The following is an 8,254-nucleotide window of genomic DNA, read 5'->3' on the forward strand; positions in this document are numbered from 1 at the left end:
AATTTGTAGTGTACTAATTGATGGATTATGGATGGGCTTAGGCCCATATAAGACAATAATCCCTAGTTAATCTCTAAGGCCCATGCATGTGTACGGCAAGTGATGGGAAGTGTGGAAAGTTTAGTCTCAAACTGCTACAGTAAGAAGAGTGAGACCTCCTTATAAGGGTTGCTCTACCACTTGCTATTGGGAGTTTGGGAATAGGAGATGTACATGTGCGCTCCTCCTCCTCCGCCGCCCGTCTCGCCTCGCCACGCCTCGTCCCGACGCGCGCGCGCCGCGCTCAAGAATGGTTAATTAATTGTTAATTAATTAACGAGTCACTTACGGAAGCGCCACTGTCCGAAACGTGGACCGTGGGCTGTTCGAAGACTCGGTCGTGGGCCTGGCCCAGGCCCATATACCTGACGGCCTATATAAGAAGGCGCTGGCCAGTGGAGTGAACCCTAACTCAGTTCACTCACTCCCTCTCGTACAACCCTAGCCGTCATCTACTGTTCCTCTCTCTGTGCTGCTTTCGGCGATCCCATCCCGATGACCGCGTGCACGGTTGGTCGGGAGAGTCATTTGAGATCCTGCCCGGGAGAACGGCAATAAGTTTTTTGGGGAGCGTCTCGACGCGACTGCTCCCGGTCCATCCCCGACTCCGTCCGCCTCTGCTTTCACTACTTCCCCTGCATCGACCCCATGGCTGACGGCGAAGCTGCTAAGAAGAAGACCTCGGCCGATGCCGAGGCCGCCGCCGCCGCCGCGTTGGCCTGGCCAACCGGAGGGTATGACTCGTTCATCCCCTATTTGCTCGTTCATGTGCTGGCCGTATATATGCTGTTCATAGATGTTTCGGTTCTATGTACTGTACGTGCTCACATGCTTAGGTATCGGTATGAGATGCATACCGTATTTGCCATGTTTATTGTTTACTCGTGGATTAGATTAGTCAGAAAAGTACTTGTAGAGCGGCCCACCTGTCTGGCCCATAAGAGATAGGCCGGCAGCCCGAGGACCCCTTAGTCCGGAACTCCCTCGCTCCCAAGCTTGTGGGGCCCCCATGGCACTTCTAACCATAATTCTTTTTCTATAAATACCCAAACATTCCCGGTAGACCAGAGGCCACACCAAAAATACTTTTCCACCGCCGCAAGTTTTTGTCCTCGTGAGATCCCATCTGGAAGCCTTTTGCGGTACTCTGCCGAAGGGGGATTCGACCACGGATGGCTTCTACATCAACCTTGCTTCCCTTGCGATGATGTGTGAGCAGTTTACCACAGACCTATGGGTCCATAGCTAGTATCTAGATGGCTTATTCTCTCTCTTTGATCTTCAATACAATGCTCTCCTCAATGTTCTTGGATATCTATTTGATGTAATCTTATTTTGCGGTGCGTTTGTTGAGATCTGATGAATTGTGGTTTTATGATCAGATTATCTATGAATATTATTTGAGTCTCTAAACTATTTTATGCATGATTAAGAGAGCTTTGTATTTCTCTCCTATCTATAGATTTGGTTTGGCCAACTAGATATATTTTTCTTGCAATGGGAGAGGTGCTTTGTATTGGGTTCAATCTTGTGGTGCTTATTCCCACTGACAGAAAGGGACATGACAGGTATTTGTATTGTTGCCATTAAGGTTAAAAAGATGGGGCTTGTTCATATTGATTGGATCTATCCCTCTACATCATGTCATCTTGCTTAAGGCGTAACTTCGTTCTTGTTAACTTAATACACTAGATGCATGCTGGATAGCGGTTGATGTGTGAAGTAATAGTAGTAGATGTAGGCAGGAGTCGATCTACTTGTCACGGAAGTGATGCCTATATTCACGATCATTGCCTTCGATATCGTCATAAATATGCTCTTTTCTATCAATTGTTCAATAGTAATTTGTTTTCCTACCGTATGCTTTCTTTGAAGAGAGAAGACTCTAGTGAAAACTATGGCCCCTGTGTCTATTTTTATCATAATATTTCCAGAACTATAAAATGAAAAACACAAAAATACCTTGCTGAAATTTATTTACTTTTATCTTATTTTGCACTTTTACTTATCTTTTATATCTATCACTATCAGATCTCATCCTTGCAAGTAACCGTGAAGGGATTGACAACCCCTTTATCATGTTGGGTGCAAGTATTTGTTTATTTGTGTAGGTGCAACCATTGGTGACTTGTGTGTTTCTTGTACTGGATTGATACCTTGGTTCTCAACTGAGGGAAATACTTATCTCTACTTTGATGCATCACCCTTTCCTCTTCAAGGGAAAACCAACGCAAGCTCAAGAAGTAGCAACCCACCGTATGCTATTTTCTCGAGAGAGGCATCTAGTGAAAACTACAGCCCTCTATTTTTTATCATATATTAAATTCAAAAATACCTTGCTGCAATTTTTTTTATTTTGTATTTTTGTAAGACTTATCTATCAAAACCTATACAATTTAATCTTGCTCATAACAATTGAGGAATTGACAACCCCTTTACGCGTTGGGTTCCAGGTATTTGTTGTTTGTGTGCAAGCGCTCTTTAGGACCCGGTTCATTAAAGAAATGGAAAGACTCTTGGTAATTGTCAATTGTTAAAGTATAAGTGGATTGGCGAACCTTCTCCATCAATTTGTACTTTTTAATATACTGGTAGGTGCATGGAACTTAATATAGTATTAGAGCCAATAGGTATCGGGTTGAAGCCTTAGCTTTCGCAATTTATATAAAATAATTTGCTTGCTCAATTTCCATCCCTCTTTAGGCCTTATGGAGCCACACACGAGAGGGGTGCTGAAGTATATGTGGATTGCAGAACCCTTATTTATTGGTTCAGACTTTAATTAATAAGTACCAATGTTTTTCTAACATGCATATCCCTCTCATCAACTTTTCCTCTGTCACATTTTCAGCCACATAGTTATTATATTGTGCAAGAATTAACATAAAACTTTCTCTATCAATAAATAAATCCTTCATTTGTTGCTGGAAGATGATTGACATTGATCTTCGTTTGTTCTTTTGTTTTCTTAAAAAAATTATTCCTTCAAAAAAGTTATAAATTTCATACCACATGACGTCATGCAGTAGCCATAACGCTCAACTCCCATCATTTCTTTCCTCCTCAAGAAAAGTCTTCTTCCTCCTCCTGCCAGCGGCACCGCCGGTCCACCCCACCTTTGATGGCCTTTGGGCCATGAAGGTGTGGAAGATCTCACCCCCCCCCCCCCGGTGGGAGGGACACGATCTTGTTTTTGTTAGATCCAACATCTTGGTTGGCGTTTGATACATCTCCGTCGTATCTATATTTTTTAATTGTTTCATGCCATTATTTTACAACTTTCATAGTTTTGGCAACAATTTATGTTATTTTTGGGACTAACATATTGATCCAGTGCCCAGTGGTAGTTCCTATTTTTTGCATGTTTATGTATTTTCACAGAAAATCCATATCAAACAAAGTCCAAACACGATAAAATGTTATGGTGATTTTTTATGGAATATATGGGATTTTTTCGCGCAAGAATCAACGCGAGATAATGCTTGAGGGGCCCAAAAGCTCACACGGCGCACCCCCTAACCCGTGGCGCTCCGGGTAGGCTTGTGGACATCCTATAAGGTTGGGTCCCTTCCTTCGCCACAAGAAAGATAATTTCCGGATAAAAAATCACCACAAAATTTCTGCCCAAACGAAGTTATGGATCTCCGAAAATATAAGAAACGGTGAAGGGCCAGAAAACAGGCGCAAAACAAAAGAGAATAGAGAGAGAGGGAGAGAGAGAGAGAGAGAGAGAGAGAGAGAGAGAGAGAGAGAGAGAGAGAGAGAGAGATCCAATCTTGGAGGTGCTCCTGCCCTCCGGGAGCCATGGTGGGCAAGGACCAGAGAGGAAACCCTCCTCCGATCTTGGGGAGGCCAAGCAAGAAGAAGAAGGGTGCACTACTAGAAAACAGGTTATTGATGGCGCACCTATTTTGGCTACTAATGGCGCACATTAGGTGCGCCATTACTAGCACACCATTAGTAAGTTTTAGTAATGGCGCACATTTAGTGCGCCATTACTATCCCAGACAGTAATGGTGCACCTAATAGTGCGCCATTACTAACCCTTAGGTGCCCCACTAGTAATAAAGCCAAGTGCGCCACTAGTAACCTTAGAGGTGCGCCACTAGCTAAAAATCTAGGTGCGCCACCAATAAAGGCTGAAATGCGCCACTAATAGTATATTTGGAAAACAAAAGAAATACAAATTTACAAAAAACAACCTACAAGGAAAAATAATTTAAAAACAAAAAATAAAATAGAACCATCATTTTTATTATAGCAAGAATATTACCATGTCTTTATAAGTATCCAATAAAAAGAAAATTGCACAGAAATAAAACAAAATCCTATAACTAATCTTCTACTCCCTGCGTCCAAGAATACCTCTCGCAAGGGGAGGAAATTTTGAACTGAAGTGCATTTTACATTACAACCCGTCATATTTCAAATCAAAATCAATCGAGTCCACGTCCGATCGGCAACAGCGCCTCGTCCTGGCATCGAGGAGAGCCAGAACTCATCTCTTCGGTAGCTCGTCACCACCCTCCCGGCAGCCTCCGACATCACGTACCCACCCTCCCGGCGTCGATCAACTGCTTTGAGGTAGCAGATTCCTCATCTGTGTCTGCTCCTGCAATTAACACTTTGAATGCAATTAACAATTTGAATGTTAACATGGGGCAAAGACAAGATGGATCAGTATATAACAATGGAGTACATGCACAATTAGATGTTCAAGCTGTTTAATGTCACTCCCATCATCACAATTTCATCTCAGGAAATGGAGTAGAATAGATTTAATTGGATGTTTGAATGATATGGTTACTTACAAGTGTCAGGGCTATTACGGTCAGTTAAGTAATTGCACCAGATTAAAGAGGAGCCAAAGAATTTACAAGTGGTCTAGTGCATATGCAAGTGCAAGTTACTCAGTTAAAATTCAGTACTCCATTGCCCAAAATAATTCAGTTAAAATTTTGTTAAAAGATCACTGAATTAACCAAGTACTCCAGGTCAGGTCCAGTTACTCAATGCATAATTTCTAAACCTATCATCAATGGAAGGTCACCAATTTTAATTGAGCAGTAGCTAATTGAGAAAACACACTGAGCTTATGCATAACACATTAGCTGCGGAAAGTACTCACCTTGCGGTGATTATTTCACAGGGATAAACCTCCAAATATAACCACTATACCACACTATATAAATTGTGAATCAAGTAACTGCTGCAATTGACATGAGAAGATCAACAATATATGCTCACCTCCAGGAACAAAGTCAGCTCCATATATATGCTAGCTCCAGGGTAAATATGCCACAATATCACACCTTGTGAAAAGAGCATCTTATTAAACAGTCGGTCACAAACATTCTAATTTCTTAACATAATTACAGTAAGTTACTTACTTGCGGTATACACAGGGGATAATTATCATATTAATTACCTTGTTTGAGGTAAATTAATTGCTAAAGTTAACATAAAAATGTAAATTAGATGAACTGTAAACTGTTCAAGGAAACAGAAAGTGCAAACCGCATAACAAACAAAAATAGCAAGATTAGCCTCTTGTTTACCATTAAGTTTGGACTTTGGACAAAACGTGTTTTGATTGATCATACAGTAGATTTACGGGGCATCTCGCTGAAGGACGGGTCCTTGGCGATCTGCTCCGCCATCTCCTTGATGCTCGGGTCCTGCGCCCACGCCACAACAAAATCCACGATTCAAGTTAATTGTCACAGAAATTCCCATGAAATCAAAACAAATTCACAAGAAATTCGAGCTTGTGTAAATAAATCTTCCCAAGAGCTCAACTTTGACAATGGAGAGAACAGAGCAGAGTATTACTAGTTTTGCAGAAACTGTAAAATGCTTCAGTAGAGCTTGGTTACATTGAGCAAGTTCGAATATGTTAAAATGGACGCGAATATCTTTAGTGAAACCCAACCAAATTAACAACCGATTCAAACCTGTAGTATAAGTAAAATCCTCCAAGAACTCGCGTTTGAAAATGAACAGAACAAAATAGAGTATGAAACTGTAAACTCTTCATTCAGAGAATTCAGTATAAGCGCTTGGTTACATTCAGCAAGTTCATCATGGTGGAGAAGTCGAAGGGGCTGGCCGGAGCAGCCCCCCTGCGCGCGGGCTGCCGCCTCTGCTCCTCCACCGCAAGTTACAGTCATACACATTAAACTGATATTAAGTTATATTACCTCTCAATGAGTGTAACTATGAACTACTGAACCCCATTTAGACCAGTAATGCATTTTATTTCTATCGTCTACCTACCACAGTTGGATATTAACCAATCATAACAATATCTATATGACATGGCTAAACAAATTGACGATCCCAAAAAATGCTCGAGAAACTCTGAGCGTACTCATTGATAGGGAGCAAAGTATTACATCATATACCTGTATATCCTAGAGACATTAGCACAGCGCCACCCAAAGTCTTGTATAGCAGTCTCAAGTTCAGAATTGCTCATATACCCACGAATCATTTCTTCCCTAAATTTGTTGGAAAAACCATTGCGGGGCATGTTTCAACAAATATTCCCACGCAAGAAGAACATGAATAGAAAGTGAAAGCTCTAATTACGAAGCATACGTGATCTCAGGCTTATCCTGAAGAAGAGTACGCGAAAACGACCCATGTTTTTCATCGATGATACCTGGTTAACAATAGCAGATTATTACTTGGGTGAACACCATATGCTAGAAATTGCATGTGAAGTTTATGAAGAATGAATAGACGACCAAATCGATGATGATTTTTTTTTCTATTCTTATTTTTTCAGGGAGCTGAATTAATCTATGGCAGGAAAGTGGCAGATCGATATGCGGCCGTGACTGATAAAGCGAGTTTGGGGAAACAGAGAAGATATTCATTTGGTAACATTAATTGCGGGAGCTGAATTAACATGTGGCCAGCAAGTGGCAAATGGATGCATAGTCTTGACTGATAGAGCAAGTTTGGTGATAGACAGAGAGAAGATATGTGCCATTTCAGGAATCTAGGTTTACGAATTAGTGTAGGAGTCACTCCAAATCATTCATCCGGAGAGCTCTTGCTCTTCATCACTGCCACTGCCAGTGCACTGACAGTCTGTCTTAACACCAGTCCCAGTCCGTGAATAACAGCGGCATAATCCACGAATTCAAGCCAACAAACGGATCCGCGTCCTATCGAGCTAGCCACATGTACGATATCGGTCGCCGGTCCAGCACGCGCGGCGTGCGTCGCTAAGCGCAAGGCCCCGGGAAACGGAATCCAGAGGACGGACACGGAGGGTGTGAGAGCGGAGAGAACCTGAGGGAGACGGGTCGAGGCCGCCTCTCGCGGCGGCCGGGATGGGGAGCGAGGCGAAGGCGCGGAGGAGGAGGAGGAGGAGGAGCGGGTGTAGGGTAACGTAGCAGAAAACAAAAAAATTTCTGACCTACGCACCAGCCCAGGACCACTATGGAGACTGCATACAAGGTTTGATCTTTTTCATTACCGACTCGTAGCGCAGCGGGAAGTAGAGTCGATGACGATCGGCGGTGCAGATCCCCGCAGCTAGGATTTACAACCTCCCAACCGCGAGGATGAATACCCTCATCCGCCATACGGACAGCCCTCCGGGAGGCGGTCGAACAGTCCCCCGGATGGTGTCGCGGACAGCCCTTTGGGAGGACCTTCGAAACTCGAACGGTCACTCGGACAGCCCTCCGGGAGGACCCACAGAACTCGGACCGTCACTTGGACAGCCCTTCGGGAGGCACTCTCGAACAGCCCCTCAGGGCACTAAGGTCGAAACTACGACCTCTCTACAGAGTTGCACACATACGGTGTCAGCTATCCGGCAGGGCTTCGCCGTCCAGAACTAGTTCCTGCCGGAACCCAGACAGCCTTTCGGCTCTACGAAACTATTTCGCTGGGAGGGAGAGAAGAAGCCAGATCATTGCAATGGCATGTATGTGAGAAGGGATGATCCTTTAGGCAGCCCCCTCCACCCCTATTTATAGGCCAAGCCCAAGGGTGGCTTCTCCAAGAAGCCAAGGGGGGAAATACCAAAAAGGCCCTCAAGGTGGCTTCTCCAAGAAGCCAAGCAAAAAGCACTTTCACTATTCATGACGACATTTTTCAGCGTCCGTTCGAATTGAAAATATTTAGGTGGGCTCAGAACATTTCCAGTACCCACTAAAATAATTTTCAACGCGTTCTGAAACAATTTCGGTTTAGT

General features: G+C 43.4%; 1 long non-coding RNA gene across 1 annotated transcript; it reads right to left on the reverse strand.

Annotated features, from left to right (window-relative positions):
* Positions 1–4,284: 4,284 nt before the first annotated feature.
* Positions 4,285–7,389, reverse strand: LOC123100804 (uncharacterized). Its single transcript, XR_006448466.1, has 5 exons — positions 6,640–7,389; positions 6,444–6,539; positions 5,598–5,717; positions 5,287–5,351; positions 4,285–4,651 (listed from the first exon to the last, which is right to left on the reverse strand). It is a non-coding gene; the product is annotated as an uncharacterized lncRNA (long non-coding RNA).
* Between the last annotated feature and the right edge of the window lie 865 nt (positions 7,390–8,254).

This window comes from Triticum aestivum, chromosome 4D, assembly GCF_018294505.1.
Source record: "Triticum aestivum cultivar Chinese Spring chromosome 4D, IWGSC CS RefSeq v2.1, whole genome shotgun sequence".
NCBI classification, from domain to species: domain Eukaryota; kingdom Viridiplantae; phylum Streptophyta; class Magnoliopsida; order Poales; family Poaceae; genus Triticum; species Triticum aestivum.